This window comes from Peromyscus leucopus, chromosome 5, assembly GCF_004664715.2.
Source record: "Peromyscus leucopus breed LL Stock chromosome 5, UCI_PerLeu_2.1, whole genome shotgun sequence".
NCBI classification, from domain to species: domain Eukaryota; kingdom Metazoa; phylum Chordata; class Mammalia; order Rodentia; family Cricetidae; genus Peromyscus; species Peromyscus leucopus.
In genome coordinates, this window is record NC_051067.1 from 112,145,300 (window position 1) to 112,162,858 (window position 17,559).

The window sequence follows — 17,559 nt, forward strand, 5'->3', positions numbered from 1 at the left end:
CATGAGAATCACGTGGTGTGAGCTCAGTTTTCAGACCAGGCTCAGCCAAGTGAACAAGTGAGAGAACCCAAGTAAGAACAACAGAACCCCTTCCCTAACGCACTACTGACCTCAGGACCACAAGAATGCCCATGTTAGGCCAGAAGAATTGCCTGGCTGACCCTTAGAGATGCATAAGCAGTCACACTTATTAATTAATGATGCTTGGGAGGGGCACTTTGTCGTCCTTGGCTAGTTGCTAACCACTTAAACACAGACTGATTGAAGGATGAAGCACAAGCTTGGCAGGATGATTTCACAAAGTTACTAACTATATTGCTAAATACTTAAACAGTGGTAACTTTAAGACTCTTAAATCTAGCAGCTGACACATAGTGGTTCAGAGAAGACACTGGAGTAAGACAGATCAGTTCCAGATTCTTATTCCACCTCGGATGGGATTTCTAAGTCTATCTATGCCCTCATACCCTTTTCTGTAAGATGGGGATAACAATTGGCATAAAGTGGGTTAATAAATGTGGGGTGTCTCGTTTGGTACCTGGTACATGATGGGCAGGCAATAAACACTAAGCATTGTTCATAGTTATCTTAGTTACTTTTCTAGTGCTGTGACAAAACACCGTGGCCAAGGCAGCTTACAAAAAAAAAGTGTTTAATTGGGCTGATGGTTCAGAGAGTTAAAGTCCGTGACGGCAGAGCGAAGACAGAGCAGCAAGAACAGCTGAGAGCTCCCATCTTGATCCACAGGCAAGAGGCAGAGAGGAAGAGGCACCCTGGGAATAGAGCGAGTCTTTTGAGACCTGCTAGCCTGCCCCCAGTGACGCACCTCCTCCAACAAGGCCACACCTCTGCATCCTTCACAAACAGTTACACCAACTGGAGACCAAGTATTGGAACATGAAACTATGGGGGTCATTCTCATTCCAACAAACACTGTAGTGATGATTAAATATCCAAAGGCTATCTGTCTATATGACCCTGTGATTGTCAAAGGTTGAACTGGCACTCTAGGACAGAGTGTCACAATTCAGTTAAGAGTTTGAAAGTAGAATTATAACACACACACACACACACACACACACACACGCACACACACACTATTTTTTGTTATACTGGGGATCAAACTCAGTGTCTTGCACATATTAAACAACCATTCAAGTACTGAGCACATCTTCAAGCTCAGGCCTTTTTTGTTTTATTTTGAGATAAACTCTTGCTAAATTCCCATGCTGGCCTTGAACTTACTATGTATCCCAAGGAAGCTTTCATCATGTGATCCTCCTGCCTTAGACTAGCTTCAGACTCTCAAGTAGCTAGAATTACAGGTTTGCACCCACGTGATTTTTTTTTAAAGTAACATTTACAATGCGTTGTAACTCAAAGTACCTCCTAGGATAAATTTCTTGATTAAAGAATCTTTTGGATGACAAGTTATAACTTATAATTGTGAGTACTGAACTAAACTTGACTGTATTTTCTAAATGGGAAACTGGTATTGTAGACAGGGGCATAAATCTTTTTCTGAGTGTAATAACTCACTTTGTCTCTTGTTGAGAACTAGGAAGCAAGACAGTTGTCCACCAGAGTCAAGGTGAGAAAAATAACCACCTGCTGTGTCCTCTCTGAAAAGTTTTAACCAAACAGAAATCCTCAAAAGAAAACCAGCCTCAGGTTAAAGTTTAGGGTGAAACTTCAGGATCCACCTCCTCACCAGCTCTCAGACCACACTCATTGGTGTTTGTTTATTCTAGACAAAGAAGAAAAACCACAGTGAAGGGGCTGGGGGGTGGCTCTGTGGATGAGGGGCTTGTAAAAGCCTGAATGCCTGAGTTCGATCCCTAGGACCCATGTTAAAAAGTCAGGCACAGTAGCCCACGCTGGAGGGGAGGGACAGGATGAGCTGAAGGTCTGGTCAGCCAGGCTAACTGAATTGTCAATCTCCAGGTTCTGCGAGAGATTGTCTGAGACAACTGCTCTGTCGAGGTCTCTGAGCAGATTTAGTCTGTGTGAGCACCCACTAATTTTCCCAACTCTTAACTGATTTAATTAAAAATAAAAATATACTTGACAAAAATGTCATGATGATATCTAGTACCATGTATGTTAATTAAAAACATTTTATATATATATATAATTTATTTATTTTTCCTTTTCCCCAAACTAATTCTTTGGCTTTCTTTTTTGTTACTTTTTGGTCATACCATGGGAGTATGTTGTAAATGCTTCATACCTGTAAATGTCCATGAAACTCCACACACACAGTATGGAGGGATTCACAGTCTCTGGATCCACTAGGAAGTTCCACGTGGGTCCAGACTATGGGTTCTATTTCAGAGAAGTAGTATGTTTCCCAAATCCCGTTATCCGGGTGTGGGTTGTTCCCACCTCCTCTCACACGGCTCAGACACTGGCCTTGTGTTCCTGACTAGGGCACTTGTATGTGCCCTTCTAACAGTCTCAGGGAACGAGCCAGATAGCACTGGACATCCACACAGAAGCCTCCCTGTGGGTGGTCTGCAGCTCTCCTGGCTCCCAAAGGGCTAGAGAGAAGAGCTGAGATCGCACCAAGGTTACTGAGTGAGTATCAGTATTTCTCACTCACTCCTGGTGATCTGAAGTCCCTAGGTTTCACCTTTCCCCCAGTGCAACCCCCGAGAGTGACACTGTGGTTTGGCGGTTTCTATTTCCCTTGGGCTGGTGGGTACCACGTCTGACTGTGCCCCCATTGTGCATGCGGAGTTCTCCTGGATTGGTTGGTATTTGGGCATTATTGGTTGTTAAATATTATGGATTTCAACCCTGGCTGAAAAGTGACAGAATCCTAATGTTTTTATTGAATTTCTCCAAACCCAGGGGAAGAACCGCAGCCAGTTTTTCTGGGTATTCCAGTCTCTTATTTCCTCTTTCTCATCTAACCGTCTCTACTCAGCAATCCACAGCAAAAGATGGTGGTTTCCCCATAGCTCCCAATTAATTTCATTTCAAGCCTGCAGCCGAGCACAGCCCAAGTCTCTGAACTACGATGTAGAGCTCTTGCAAGGGAAAGTTTCCTGAGCTGGTAGAGAGCAGAGTCCATCTCTGGCCCAGCCAGCTATGTTTAGGAGGTTATAGGCACATTACGTAAACACAAGCACATTTAGCTTGGCCCTGTAAGTGACAAGGGATGGGCTGTTATTTGAGAAGGGCGCTGTTGTAGGTGGCTTCTGCAATGACTTATTCCTGGTGACACACATCTATGCCAGCCCCTCTCCTCAAGTAAGGTCTGGATTTAGAGACTGGCTTCTAGTGTATGGATAGTCTCAATGGCTGAGATGCCATCTCTAAAACTGGGTTACAAGACTAGACCCTCCATCTCACTCAAATTCTTCCTGGTTCACCTTTGCTCGCTCTGATAAAGCAAGCTACCACGTGTGGCCCCTGGCAAAGTCTATGAGGCAAAGAACTGAGGATGGCCTCTGCCAACTCTCCTGCCAACACCCCGTGGAAAGAGCTTCCCGCTCATGCCAAGAGATGTCTGCAGTCCTGGCTTGCTCTCTGATTGCAGTCCTTGGAGGTTCCTTGAAACAGAGGCACCCTGCTAAGCCTTGCACAGATCCCTGAGCCACAGAAACGACCGGACAGCACATGCTGTTTTGGCTTCATCCTTCTACAAGTCCACCCCCAGACTACTAAGATTTCGGGTGGCTAATTATGCAGCCCAAGATGGCTAACGCAGGATGTTCATGGTTGCAGAGGCTCTGGGATCAGAGCTGGCATCTTGTCCTCACTGTGCAGCACAGCAGCTTATGAATGCTTGCATGAGTTACAGAACCTCTGCAAGTTACATTCTCATCTGTAAGGTGGGTAATAGTAACTCATACAGTTGCTGTAAGGCTAATTGAGATCATACAAGCCCAATTAATGCAGTATGTGAAGCTATACAAAACAAATCAACAGATTAATATTAATTAATTAGTTATTATTAATTAATATTTACAGTATCATGAGGTTTGCCTAGATGCCTGAATTTTCAGGAGCTGGAGGGCTGGCTCAGTGATTAAGAACGTGTGCTGATGTTGCAGAGGACCCAAGTTCAGATTCCAGCACCCTATCGTGCAGCTCACAGCTCTCTGGAACTCCAGTTCCAGGATATCCAATGACCTCTTCTGGCCTCCTTGGGTACCTGCATACAGGTGTACATATGCACACAGACATACACACAAACACATCATTAAAAAAATAAAATACTTATACTTAAAGAAATAAATACTTAAAGACTTAAAGAAATCTTAAAGAGCTTTCACATGTCTGTTAATCCTGCTCACATGGGCCATTTTGTTACCTTGGCTTCCTCTTAGATAAATCTAGAGAATTCTATGCCTCTTACAGAAATGATCTAGAAAAGAACATAAAATACCGAGCAATCTCCATGAGGTAAATAGCTACTGAACTACACAACAGTGAGCTATTTTCATTTTAGATACTATAGTAAAGCACAATTTTGTATCATGGAGATGCTGACTAAAAACAGAGCCAGTGCTTTCAGATTCCAAACCTCAAAATATATTTGAGTGAATGGATTGCACTTGTTTTTGCAGTTCCCTTCCACAGAAAGGCATCAGACAACCGTCCACAGCCAATTACTTTGTGGGTTGCAATGCCAGGGCACCATGCAGGTGGCAATCTATCACAAAGACGGATCCTGAAGATGAAGCGCACGAGGGTAATAATCAATGCTTAAAAGGTTTCTGCCTTCTGAGGGCAAAGCCCACGATGCCAGCAGTTCCATGGGATCTGTTTATTAATTCCAAACACAGACACACAGTGACTACGTTTGTAGTCTTCCCTGGGGCATTATTTTTCTCCTGCCAGGAGCTGTAAGTCTCCACAGTGAAGAGACGTTCACAGATTTCTCCACCTTACCTCATGTCTATCTTTCTGCCCTCCATCCCAAGGCCACTGCTCAAGCCCACATTTCTTACTTTGCAAAGCCATGACTCTATTATGAATGCTCTGCCCCCTGTGGCTCAGCCTACCTACTCCTCTCTTTGGGTCACTCACCCCAGTGAGCTTCCTTCTTCCTGGCTACAGACTGGGGACAGCTTCCGGAGCACTCAACTTTCCCTGTCCCAAAGCCAAGCCCAACAGAAGCCTTGCTCTGTTTGAGATGCTGGTTCTGTTTGCTGAGAAAACGATGGAGCAAGAGGAAGTGAGGAAAGCATTGGTGAGATATCTTGCCCCCCCTCCAAAAATTCCCAAGTTTGCTGAGCAGGGCCTGCTGCTCTGTGTAGCAGGGTCGTTTGGGGTCTGTTGGGGGACCCCAAATCATCTCCCCTTTGCCCTCTCATGTCCCTAAGAATGCTGGAGGAAATTGTGTGTGTGTGTGTGTGTGTGTGTGTGTGTAAGTATATGTATGTATTTGTGTATATGTGTCTATCAATGTATATATAACAGTCATATGTAAAATGATACATTCTAAAAAATTCATCATTAAGTGACGGCATCCTTGTGTGAATATCATAAAGTACACTTACGTAAGCTAAGATACCGACAATGTTGCTAGGCATTCTAGTTTCATTTCTGTTGCTATGACAAAATACTCTGACAGAAATCAACTTAAGGGAGAAAGGGCTTATTTGGTTTATGATTACAGGATATCAGGGTAGGAACCTGAAGCAGAAACCATGCAAAAACACTGTTAGCTGGCTCACTTGCAGGCTTATGTTTAGCTAGCTTTCTTATACCGCATAAGACCGCTTGCCCAGGGATTAGTGCCTCCCACAGTGGGCTGGGCTCCATCAGTTAACAATCAAGATAGTTCTTCATAGCTATGCTCACAGGCCCATTGACCAATCTTATCTGGGCAATCCATCGATTAAGATCCCCTTCTGTCATGATAATGAGCTGTGTCAAGTCAACACCAGGACAAGGGGACATCTCAAACTAGACATTTCTAACATCTTAGAGGAGGGAGTGAGGCTAAATTATGCCAAAGGCTTCATGGTGTTTGCTGAGTGCTTTCCAAGTTGCTGCCCTTGGGCTACAAGAAGCAGGTGGAAAGTAATCTCTAGGCAACAAAATAGTCCCTGGAAAGGAGCAAAGGTCTTAGACAAAGGCTGGAAGGGGTCAACAAGAATTTCCTTTTTTTGCCTTGCCAGAGCGGAAAAGACAGAGCAGAGGTGTTGGGGTGAAACACAAACCAAATGAACAGAATAGCGTGGTGCTCAAGCAAGCCTTCTGCAGGGGGACCAAATGAAATGGCTGACGAAATGAGCAGAGCAGACAAAAAGAGATGGAAGACTGTGAGGAAAAGCAACCCGGGAGTCTTGCAAGACTTCACTGCTTCCAGCTATAGAGGAAATTACCAAGCACACGAAGTCAGTGAGACAAAAGCAAAAGCAAAGCACTTCCGTGATGAATTTGATGAACCAAAGATGAATTAAAATGTCAGGCCAAGAACCAATGCTGTGTTACTCTCCTTTCTAATTTTTATTAACGTGTTAGTTGTCCATATTAATGAGGCTCAGTATGTTTCAGCACATGCATACAAGTGTGCACTGAACAAACCAACATTTAAAGCTTTTTGCAAACTTAGCACCCAGGGACTCTTTAGAAACAAAATAAAAATCTTAAAATCCTGTATTAGTGCCAGGTGGTGGCACACGCCTTTAATCCCAGCACTCGGGAGGCAGAAGCAGGTGAATCTGTGTGATTTCGAGGCCAGCCTGGTCTACAGAGCGAGTTCCAGGACAGTCAGGGATACACAGAGAAACCCTGTCTTGAAAAACCGAAAAGAAAAAGCATTAGTGGGAAAGCCACAGTAAAAGTATTCCAAATGCATCAGCATGTATAATGACAGCAAAGTTTGTGTTGGCCCAACTAGGAGAGAGAGCATCTGTTTCAATCCAGACTCTAGTAGTTGATGCATAGGAGGCTGTAGGTGGGAGAGGGATGTGCATTTGGATCCATCTCAGTTTGTGTGTATGTCTGGGAGCAAACAGGATCTTGCAAGTGCTGTACTTCTGAGCTACACTCCTGGCTTTTGAATTTTTAAGACAAGATCTTAGTATTGCGCTCAGGCTGGCCTTCAATTAATTCTCTATGTGGCCCACACTGGCCTCAAACTTGCAATGTTCCTGTCTCAGCTTCTTTAGTGCCAGGGTTACAGGCATATACTACCACGTCCAGCGTCAGTTCAATTTAAGATGCTGGTGAAGCAGCTGCTATGATTGGGATGGTTTGTTACCACCCGAACTTATATTGAGCCTTGATTCCTCCATGGAAATAGAGAAACATGGCCTTGAATTAATTATTTTTCTACTACCATGACCAAAGCAGCTTACAGAAGAAACAGCTTATTCTGGGCTTACACTTCCAGACAGAGAAGAGCCCAGTATCATCATGGCAGGGAAGCATAATGAAGCATATGGCAGAAGCAGAAGCTGAGGGATCTCATCGTGAACTACAACAGAAAGCTGAATGAACTGGAGATGGCAGGGGGTTTGAAGCCTCAAAGCACACTCTCAGTGATGTACTTCCTCCGGTAAGGCCACACACATCCTAAGCCTCCCCAGACTCATCACCAACTGTGGACCCAGTATTCAAATGCCAGAGAATATGAGGGACAACTTCTTCAAGCTACCACATACCTGGTGGAACACACCTGGGCCATGGGTGTGGAGTCTTATGGATGGAACTGTGCCTTTCTCACATGAGTGATTTTTTATTATTGTGGACTTACATGAATTACTGCAGGGTTGTGAAAAGGGAAATTCATCCCTTGTATTCTCTTACATGCCCCCACTTGCCCTTCTGCTTTCTACCATGAGTTGAGGTAGTATGAGACCCTCACCAAGAGCCAAATAGGTGCCGCTGCCATGCTCTTAGACTATAGTTCCAACTATTTTGTTAGAGCAACACAAAACAGAACAAGAAGCATCCTAATGAAGATACTGAGTAGGGAGTTGGATACTAGAAGAAACTAGAGGTTGAAAGGCAGATCTAGTCTAAAGACACACATTCGAGGTCACTGATGTGTAGATGGCATTTAAGACTTGGGAACAGATGAGGTCTCTCAGGAAGTGAGTACAGAGAAGAGGCCTATGCTGGCTGGCTGGCTAGTTTTATGTCAACCGGACACAAGCTTGAGTCATTTTGTAAGAGGGACTCATTGATAGATGAATTATGTAGGAGGCACCAGCTCACCATGGGTGGTACTACCCCTGGGCTGGTGGTCCTGAATGCTCTAAAAAAGCTGAGCAAGCAATGGGGAGCAAGCCAGTGAGGAACACTCGTCTATGGCCATGGCCTCTGCGTTGGTTTCTGCCTCCAGATTCCTGTCCTGACTTCCGTCAGTGATGGATGGTGATGAACTGAAATAAACCCTTTCCTACCCAAGTTGATTTTGGTCATACTGTTTTATCACAGTAATAAAAGTCCTAACTGAGACAAGGGCCAAGGAATGTGTACTGGTTCGCTCTAATGTCAAGAAATCAGAGACAGGTATATGGTAAATGCCTATATCCCCAACACTCAGGAGGCTCAGGCAGAAGGACCATGAGTTTGAGGCAAGCCGGGGCCACATAGCAAGATTTAGGTTTCTGGGCTGCATAGGAAAAAGTTCAGGGAGGTAAGGACACTGGACTAGAGAGTCAGTCAGAAGGAGGAGAGCCAGGGAGCTAGTGTTTGGGACTCCAAGGCACTGTTATCTATGACAAGCAAGAGATCAACTGTATCAAATACAGCTGAAGAATCAAAGCAAGCTGAGTCTCAAGGCCTGTCCGCCGTCCTTACCTGTGCAGACACCAGGCTGCCAGTAGACAGTAGAGTCGTGGAGCTGATTGGCAGGGCCTTCAGAGAAATAGCTGGAGAGGAATTGGAACAGCATGGAGAGAGAGAATTTCCAAGAGGTTTTGTTGCAAACGAGCAAGGAAGGGGATGGTAGCTGTCTGAAACCCTGAGGTGGAGAACGTGTCTGCCAATCCTTGTTCTGGAAGAAAGGTAACCTTGACAAAAGTCGAGACTTCTAAGCCTGTTTTCTTGTCTGCGAGACAAGGACATTGTTCATTAAATCGTTCCTTCATTTAACAGTTATTGATTGCTCACTGTGTGCCCAAACCCAGAAGTGCAGAGATCAATATCTGCCTGTCCTTTCAAGGCTCACAGTCTAACAGCAGTCGAATCGATGGGAAACAAATAATTGGAATAGTTAGAGATCAATCTCAGGTGCCTGCTGGAGGGAGAGGGAGGAGTCACATCTCCTGACTGAATGTGGTTGGGAATGTCTCCTCAGCACATGGACTCACCAGGGTTGAGAGTAAAATCTTGGAAAACACAAGATAAGAGGAAGAGGTGAAGAGAGACAGAACGGGAGCACAGAGAGGGGTAGAAAGAGAATCAGAAATCATCTGGGACTCTGCAAGACACCTCACCTACCACTCCATCACTCTGCCTTTGACACAACTCCATAGCAAACCTCTGCCACTTGCCAGGCCCAGATTTGACTTCACAGGCTAGCCCCCAAATTTTGATAGGCACCCACCACCCATCCAAGTTAGACTTGGCCTCTGAGATGAAACCAATTGCTTCTCTACTGCCAGCATATATACCAGCAATTTGCTAACTACAAAACACTGTCTCCAAATGCAATGTGGTTTTAGTGGGGCTCATTAATGATGTGAAATACAAACCCAGTTCAATAGAGATAGTTCAGAATTGGAAGTGTATTTTGGTAAATATACACAAATATATAATCCATTTTCAAAATTTTATTTATATGGATATATAAATAAATATATATATTTAAAGACAGGGTTTCTCTCTGTAGCCCTGGCTGTCCTGGAACTCACTCTGTAGACCAGGCTGTCCTCAAATTCAGAGACTGGCCTGCCTATGCTTCCTGAGTACTGGGATTAAAGGCATGTGCCACCACACCTGGCTACAAAATCCATTTTAATAGATATAAAATCTCTTTTCAAATTGAATCTGAGATGGCTGCACATTCCTGAAAATCATTTGTGTGTATGGTTTAGCTGAACAAAAAAGCCATTTCTACAATGGATTGGAGTTTGGATGAATTTAGGAATGGGGGAGACAGTCTTCCTAGTGACATTTTAAAGTTTTAGGAAGTATTTCATGTACAGAGTAAAGAGGAAAATATAACAGTGGTGTACCCTCTACCCAGATTTTTAAAGTACTAACATTGGCCATTGCTTTGGGGCTTAATAAAGAGAATAAAACATTACAGACCCAACTGATGTCCCTTTTACCCCTTTTGTATGCCTGATTCCTTCAACTTTCCCAAGGACACTCTTCCCTCAATCTCCCTCACCCATATTTGGATAGTAGTCCTTTTCTGTTTGTACCAAAACATTGCTAAATGGAATTATTTCCTGCATTTTTAAACATTACATAAATGATAGATAATACAAAGCAAAAAACTGTTTTGCTTCCAGCCTTCATCATTTCTCAGTTTGTGAATGCATCCACGGTGATATAGGTGGCATTTTACAGCCTGTCTAGCTTCTCTTGAAATCAGTCCAGATTGCTGCAGGCAGCCAGCAGATAGAGCAGACAGAGTCTCGGTGGCAGCTATGAAATCATTTGGCCTCAACCATCAACCCTCCTCCATCTCCATTCCTTCTCTTCCTTCTCTGCCCCCCCCACCTTTCTCCCCTTCCTGCTCTAGTGATGATCTTGAATATATAAAGGAACAGAGACAGAGAGGAAACCCCTGAGAGGGAGGTCTATGTTCAGCACTCCAGCTCAAAAAAAAAAAAAAAAAAAAAAAAAAAACACCTCGGCATTTTGGCATCTTTCTAGGCATAGCAAGCACATACCAAGTTAGCACTTGACATTTGTTTGGTCATCTTAACACTGCCTCATGGCTCTTCCCTGCCCAAGGTTACAAAGCTAGGCTGTGGAGAGCCCAGGCACTCAGCTTTGAGAGCCGATGTGTTTCACCACTCACCAAGAGGCGCCACACTGATCCCCGTGAGCCACAGTGTTAAGTGAGCTCTTAATACTACAACTCCCCGGGGCTGGCACTTTAACAAGTTGGATATTGATTCCAGTTAAAAATAAAGTGCTGTGATGATGCCTAATAATGAATAGTAATGACGCGGGGTGGGGAGTTAGTTCAGTTTTCTCACTTGATATTTAACAGCCCTTTCGTCTACAGCTTCCTCTGGGAAATTTGTTTGACTGCCTCACAATGGGCCCTAATTCTTTAAGAACAAAAACGGCTACTTCCTTCTCTCTTGAGGATTTCCTGTTGAGGCAGAGCAGGGGTGGAAATCTAATTTCCATGGTCCTCTGTATCCTGGCTCCTCGTTATTTTCCCTGGACTGAATTTCTCCCACTGCCAAATCCATATGCTGAAGACCAAACCTCCCGTGTGATGATATTTGGGGTTGAAGCTTTTGGAAGGTGTGTCTGTTATTTGTTGCTATAACAAAACACCCAAAAAGCACAACTCAAGGCAGAAAGGGTTTATTTTGACTCTGTTTGGGGGAATACATTTCACCATGGTGAGGAACTTATGATGGCAAGATTGTGAGCCAGCTGGTTCTAGCTTGGTTTCTGGTATTGCCATAAACACAATGGCCAACAGCAATGTTGGGAGGAAAGGGTTTATTTAGGTGACAGGCTACAGTCCACCATGGAGGAATGGTCCATCATGGAGGGTAGCCAAAGCAAGAGTTCAAGGTAGAAACATGGAGACAGGAACTGAAGCAGAGAGCATGAAGGAACACTGTTTACCGGCTTGCTTCCTGGTTCTGCTCAGCTGGCTTCCTTATACAACCCAGGGCCACTTGCCCAGGAGTGGCAACACTCATCCTGGGCTCGGCCCTCCTCCGGAGGGCCTGTGAGTAACTGAGAAAATGTCTCACAGACATTCCTGTAGGAAAATGATGGCGGCGGCGGCGGCGGCGGCGGCGGTGGCGGTGGCACCTCCTCTCATTCCGGGTGTGTCAAGTTGACAACCGAGAAGAGCCTTCACATCACATGCCTGGACTCACTGCGGCCACACTCGGAAAGTGTGTAGTGTGATGCTCAGCTTACTTCTGCGTTTTCTTCAGGCTGTATCCCCAGCCCATGGAATGGGGCCACCCAGTTAGTGTAGGTCTTTCCACTTCAACTAACCTAATGGAGAAAATCCTTCACAGAAGCACCAAGAGGTTTACTTCTGTGGTACTTCTAAGTCGCATCAAGTGGACAAGATGAACTTCACAGAAGGTAAGTGGACTTGGGTGTGGTCAGACTGAAGGAGTCCTCAGAGGAAGGTTGGTTCCTTAGAAGAGACCAGAGAGCTCATTTCTTTTCTCTGTCATGCAAAGACAGAGCAAGATGAGCATCTTAAAAGCCAGGAAGAGCCGGGCGGTGGTGGTGCACACGCCTTTAATCCCAGCACTCGGGAGGCAGAGCCAGGCGGATCTCTGTGAGTTCGAGACCAGCCTGGGCTACCAAGTGAGTCCCAGGAAAGGCGCAAAGCTACACAGAGAAACCCTGTCTCGAAGAAAAAAAAAAAAAAAAAAAGCCAGGAAGAGAGCCAGGAATTTGGACTTCCTAGCCTCTGGACTGTGAGAAAGTTGACTTCTACAGTTTAAGTCAGTTTATTTCACTATTTTGCCATAGAATCCCAAGATAAGACATCACCTGTGCAACAGTTTGACCTTACTTTCCATCTTCCATGCAATCCATATCACCCATCCTCACATCTGTTCTTTCACTCATATAATTTTTCTGAGATAGACTGGTACACCCTTCTCAGGTAATAGCATTCTTTAAGGTGAAAAATCAGGGTTGTCAGTGGTGGCACACACCTTTAATCCCAGCACTCTGAAGGCAGAAGGCAGAGGCAGGTGAATCTCTGTGATTTCAAAGCCAGTGCTATGTAGAGAGACTCTGCCTCCAAAAAAAGAAAAAAAAAAAAAGCAAAAACTAAACAAAAGCAAAAAAATCAGGATCATTTTTGTCTTAGTCTTTCTCCATATTTTTTTCCTGCTGATTTTATCTTCCTTGAACTCCTACAACATGATATATTTTAAACACCTTAAGGGTGGTGTGGTGATTTTGTGTTCCCCAAAATATTGTGCACCTTAATAAACTTATCCAGGGTCAGAGAACAGAACAGCCACAATATTAAACATAGAAGTTAGGCAGTGGTAGCACATGCCTTTAATCCTAGCATTCCAGGGGCAGAGATCCTCCTAGATCTCTGTGAGTTTAAAGCCACACTGGAAATAGCCAGGCATGGTGACACATGCCTTTAATCTCAGGAAGTGATGGCAGGAAGCAGAAAGGTATATAAGGCATGAGGACCAGGAACTAGAGCCTGATTAAGCTTTTAGGCTTTTGAGCAGCATAGTTCAGCTGAGATTCATTCTGAATGAGATCTCAGAGGCTTCCAGTCTAAGGAAACAGCATCAGCTGAGGAATTGGCAAGGTGAGGAAGCTGTGGCTTGTTCTGCTTCTCTGATCTTACAGCATTCACCCCAATAACTGGCTCCGGGTTTGTTTTTATTAATAAGACCTGTTAAGATTCCTACTAGAGTATGGCAAGATTAAATTTCAGGGTGGACTGTGTTTTATCCACAAGATGGATCAACCTTTCAGCTTTTTTAGCTCCTGAGCTCATCTCATACCAATACCATTCTCTCTTAAACACTTGCAATTTTTAAGTCATGTTGGTGCTTTCTACATGGAAGATAATGAAGAAGCACATATTGTTCTGTCCATGTGGCCATGACTAAGTATTAAGGTTGGGTGGCTTAAAACAGACTTTTATTTGCTCAGAGTTCTGGTAACTAAGAAGTCCAAGATGGAAGTGCTGTCTGGCTTAGTTCCTGGTGAGGCCTTTGTTCCTGGCTTGCAGACAGCTACCTCCTCACTGTCTCCTCATTAAGAGGGAAATCAGGGTCCCTTTTGGGTTTCTTAGTTTTGTTATGAAAGAATTAAGAAAGGATTCCAAATGAAGTCCCAGGACAATTTTATTAAGGCTGAAAAGAAAAACCCCAGGGTGGGCAAGCTGTAAATCTTGAGCTGCCAGGGAAAGAACTGGAGAAGAGGGAGAAAAGAGCCATGCTGTTGAGGTAAGCCTGCGGGAGGTCGGACACATTGCAGACAGGCAGCCGAGTGGCAGGGAGGCGGGCAAGAACGTAGCACACTTAGAAAAGAGATAAAAAGGAGGAAAAGACATACTTCTGAGTGATTCAGAAAGGCAGGCAGACTTGATGAAGCTAGTTAACTACAACTCAGTGAAAAACTGCCTAGAGAGCAAGAGTTCTGAGAAGGAAAAGTACAGCCTCTCACTAGAGCAGTGGTTCTCAACCTCTGGGTCACGACTCCTTAGGGTCACATATCAGATATTTATATTACAATTCATAACAGTAGCAAAATTACAGTTATGAAGTAGCAACCAAATAATTTCATGGTTGAGGGAGGTCACCACAACATGAGGAATTGTATTAAAGGGTCATGGCATTAGGAAGGTTGACAACCACTGCTCTGGAGGGATAAATATTCCTCCCATCTATTCTGCATGGCCTAGATGATCTGCCTTACACACACACACACACACACACACACACACACACACACACTAAAAATAACACCAGCTCTATTAGATTATTGCCTTATGGTCTTAATCCCTGTCTCCAAAGGCAGTCACACCAAGGGTTAAGACTTTAACATACAAATCTGTGGGAAGGGGACACAACCCAATTTATAATAATGTAATTGTACTTTTTGTTTTTCCTTTTATCTTTTTGCTGTGCTGGAGATTGAACTACAAAGTTATTTTAGTTAAAAATATATTTTAGGTTAGCACATTATTGATGACATTAAACTCTTAAGGTTAATTTAAAAATATTTTAATGATATTCATAACCTATAAAATACATCTCAACTTTTCTTCACTTGGTAAGTGATTCAACACCATTTAGTCAGAAAAAGCATGAATTACTGTGAAATATTTTTAAAGACAGTTCATATTGAGTGTTAGTCCTGAATATATATTAAAATGTGGGGTAAAGTTTAACTATATGTTATAGTAATAAAATAGACAAAAACTCCTTTTATTACCCAATATGTGGAATTCTTAAATTTAGACTTAAAATTAATTTTGATAATATTTGTTCCTAAACAGTATGCAAAAAACTTCAAGATCCTATTACAACTGCACTAAATATTACAATGCAAATATTCTGCCCAATGTTAAAGATGCCAAGTTGGTTATTATTTTTACTCTAGTTTTCTTTCTTTGTTTGTGTTTGTATACATGTATTCAGACCCACATGTATACATGTGTGTGGAAGTCAGAGATCAATGTCAGGAACTTCTCCCAATCATTTTCCCACCTTGTTTTTGAGACAGGGTCTCTCACTGAACCTGGAACTTGGCGATTCTGCCAGACTGGCCATCGAGCCCCAGGGAGCCTCCCGCCTCTGCCTCCCTGGTGCTGGGAGGCACTAGTACATGCCACCATGCCTGACTTTTTGTGTGCATACAGAGGACATTGAACTTAGGTCTTCATGCTTTTTTGCTAAGGACTTTACTGACTCTACGTTGTGTTTTGACATCAGAAGGCACTAGGTGAGAATTTAGATCTGAATTCTGCTTGAAGATCTAGTGAAGCCCTTGGGGAAACCAGAAAGTTTAGTTCAGGTTTAAATTCCTTATCGACTCTGTAACTTGTCTTTTGTTTGTTTTGATTATTTTACTTCTGGCGACAGAGTCTCGTGTAGTCCAGACTGACCCGGAATTCATTATGTGACCAATAATATCTTAGATAGACATCAAAGGTGCTCTCCTAATGGCATTTCCCCCCAAATTTGTTACTATAGATATTATAAATGTTAGTTTTCTTTAAAAAGTGTTAGATATTAGTTTCATACATCCAGGTAGCTTCATTTTTTCTAAAACCTTTTCAACAATCTATTGCTTTGCTTTTATGATAACATGAATGCAGTTCATCTTCTTTTAAAACTATTTAAAACCTTTCTGACTATGAGTAGGAATGATAGAGTTGAGTGGACATCACTGGCAGCAGTTTGGATTCAGGCAGATCCCAGTTCAAACCCTGACCCTGCTGCTTACTAACTACATGACTTCAGCAAATTGTCTATTTTCAGTCTGCATTCTGTTTGTAAAACGGAAACATTAAATGTATTTATGTCATGGAATTAAGAGAATTAAACATTCTAAAGCAGAACAGTTCTTCAGCACATTTTATGTTCAATATTAGCGTTGTGACGATTTTATTCGGGGCTTCGCTCTTTAGAATATTCATGACACTGTTTATAAACACAGTAATTTTAACAGTTTACAAATCCTTCATATACTGTTTGGTCACAAAAGAACACTATTCATGTATTGACACTTTAACATTTATTATCAGGGATGTGGCATCTTGTAGGTCACCCATGGTCTAATGGATGATCCTATCCCTATGCACACACTGACAGCTCTATGGAATGAGTGAGCTATAAAAAAGAAAATAAAGAAGTGGATATAAAATTGGGAGAGGAGTGGAAAGAGGATGAGGATGGATATATTGTACACATTTGAAATTCTTAAAGAATAAATTAAATCTAAAAAGAGCCACATTTAAGAAGCAGCTGACTCCCACCAACGGCTAAATGAAGAGATAATACCTAAAGTTACATTATGGGTAGGGGTACGAAATGGTGCAACTCTTCAGAAAACTGTTTGGGGCAGTTTTAAAAAGGTTACACATTCAGCAGCTGCGATGATTCTCCCCTGTTGGTAGTGCAGCTCTTGAGAAGCTGACCTACTGGATGGCCCAGTTCCTCCACACCTTCACCATTTATTCAAGACTAATGAGAACTTATGCTTACAACGACATGCTAGAATGTTCACAACAGGTTCATTTATAATATCACCAATCTGGAAACTAAACAGACACCCTTAAGTGGGGAAATTGATAAAGTCAACCCACAGGATGACAAACCACTTTACAATACAATTACCAGTGACAAGACAACATCAATGAATACATTTTAAATATTAAATAGGCAGAACTAAACTATGGTGACAGAAAATACATTAATAGCTGCTTTTTTGTTGTTGTTGTTTTTTGTTTTTTGAGACCGGGTTTCTCTGTGTAGTTTTGGTGCCTGTCCTGTATCTCGCTCTGCAGAGCAGGCGGGCCTTGAGCTCACAGAGATCTGCCTGCCTCTGCCTCCCGAGTGCTGGGATTAAAGGCATGTGCCACCACTGCCTGACTAGGACCGGGTGAAGAGATTGTAAGAGCTGGAGCATGGGAACAGTGCTGTGAAATGTATCATGTCCTTCAGACATGGCAGAGCTGTTACACTATGAACTCATGCCAGCTGAGGTTATCCACACAAGACCTGTACAAGATCAAGACAGTTAAAAGTTCCAACATGGAGCAGGGTAGGGGTGGGACTTCCCAGGGTCCACCCCTACTGAGGAACTATTGGCAGTTGATGGCTGCTGGGGGAAGGTGAGTCACTGTTCTTTGGGTATGTAGCCACTGGCAGGTTTCATATGTGCCAGTGAATGACCCATGCCCATGCTCATATGGCCACCATTAAC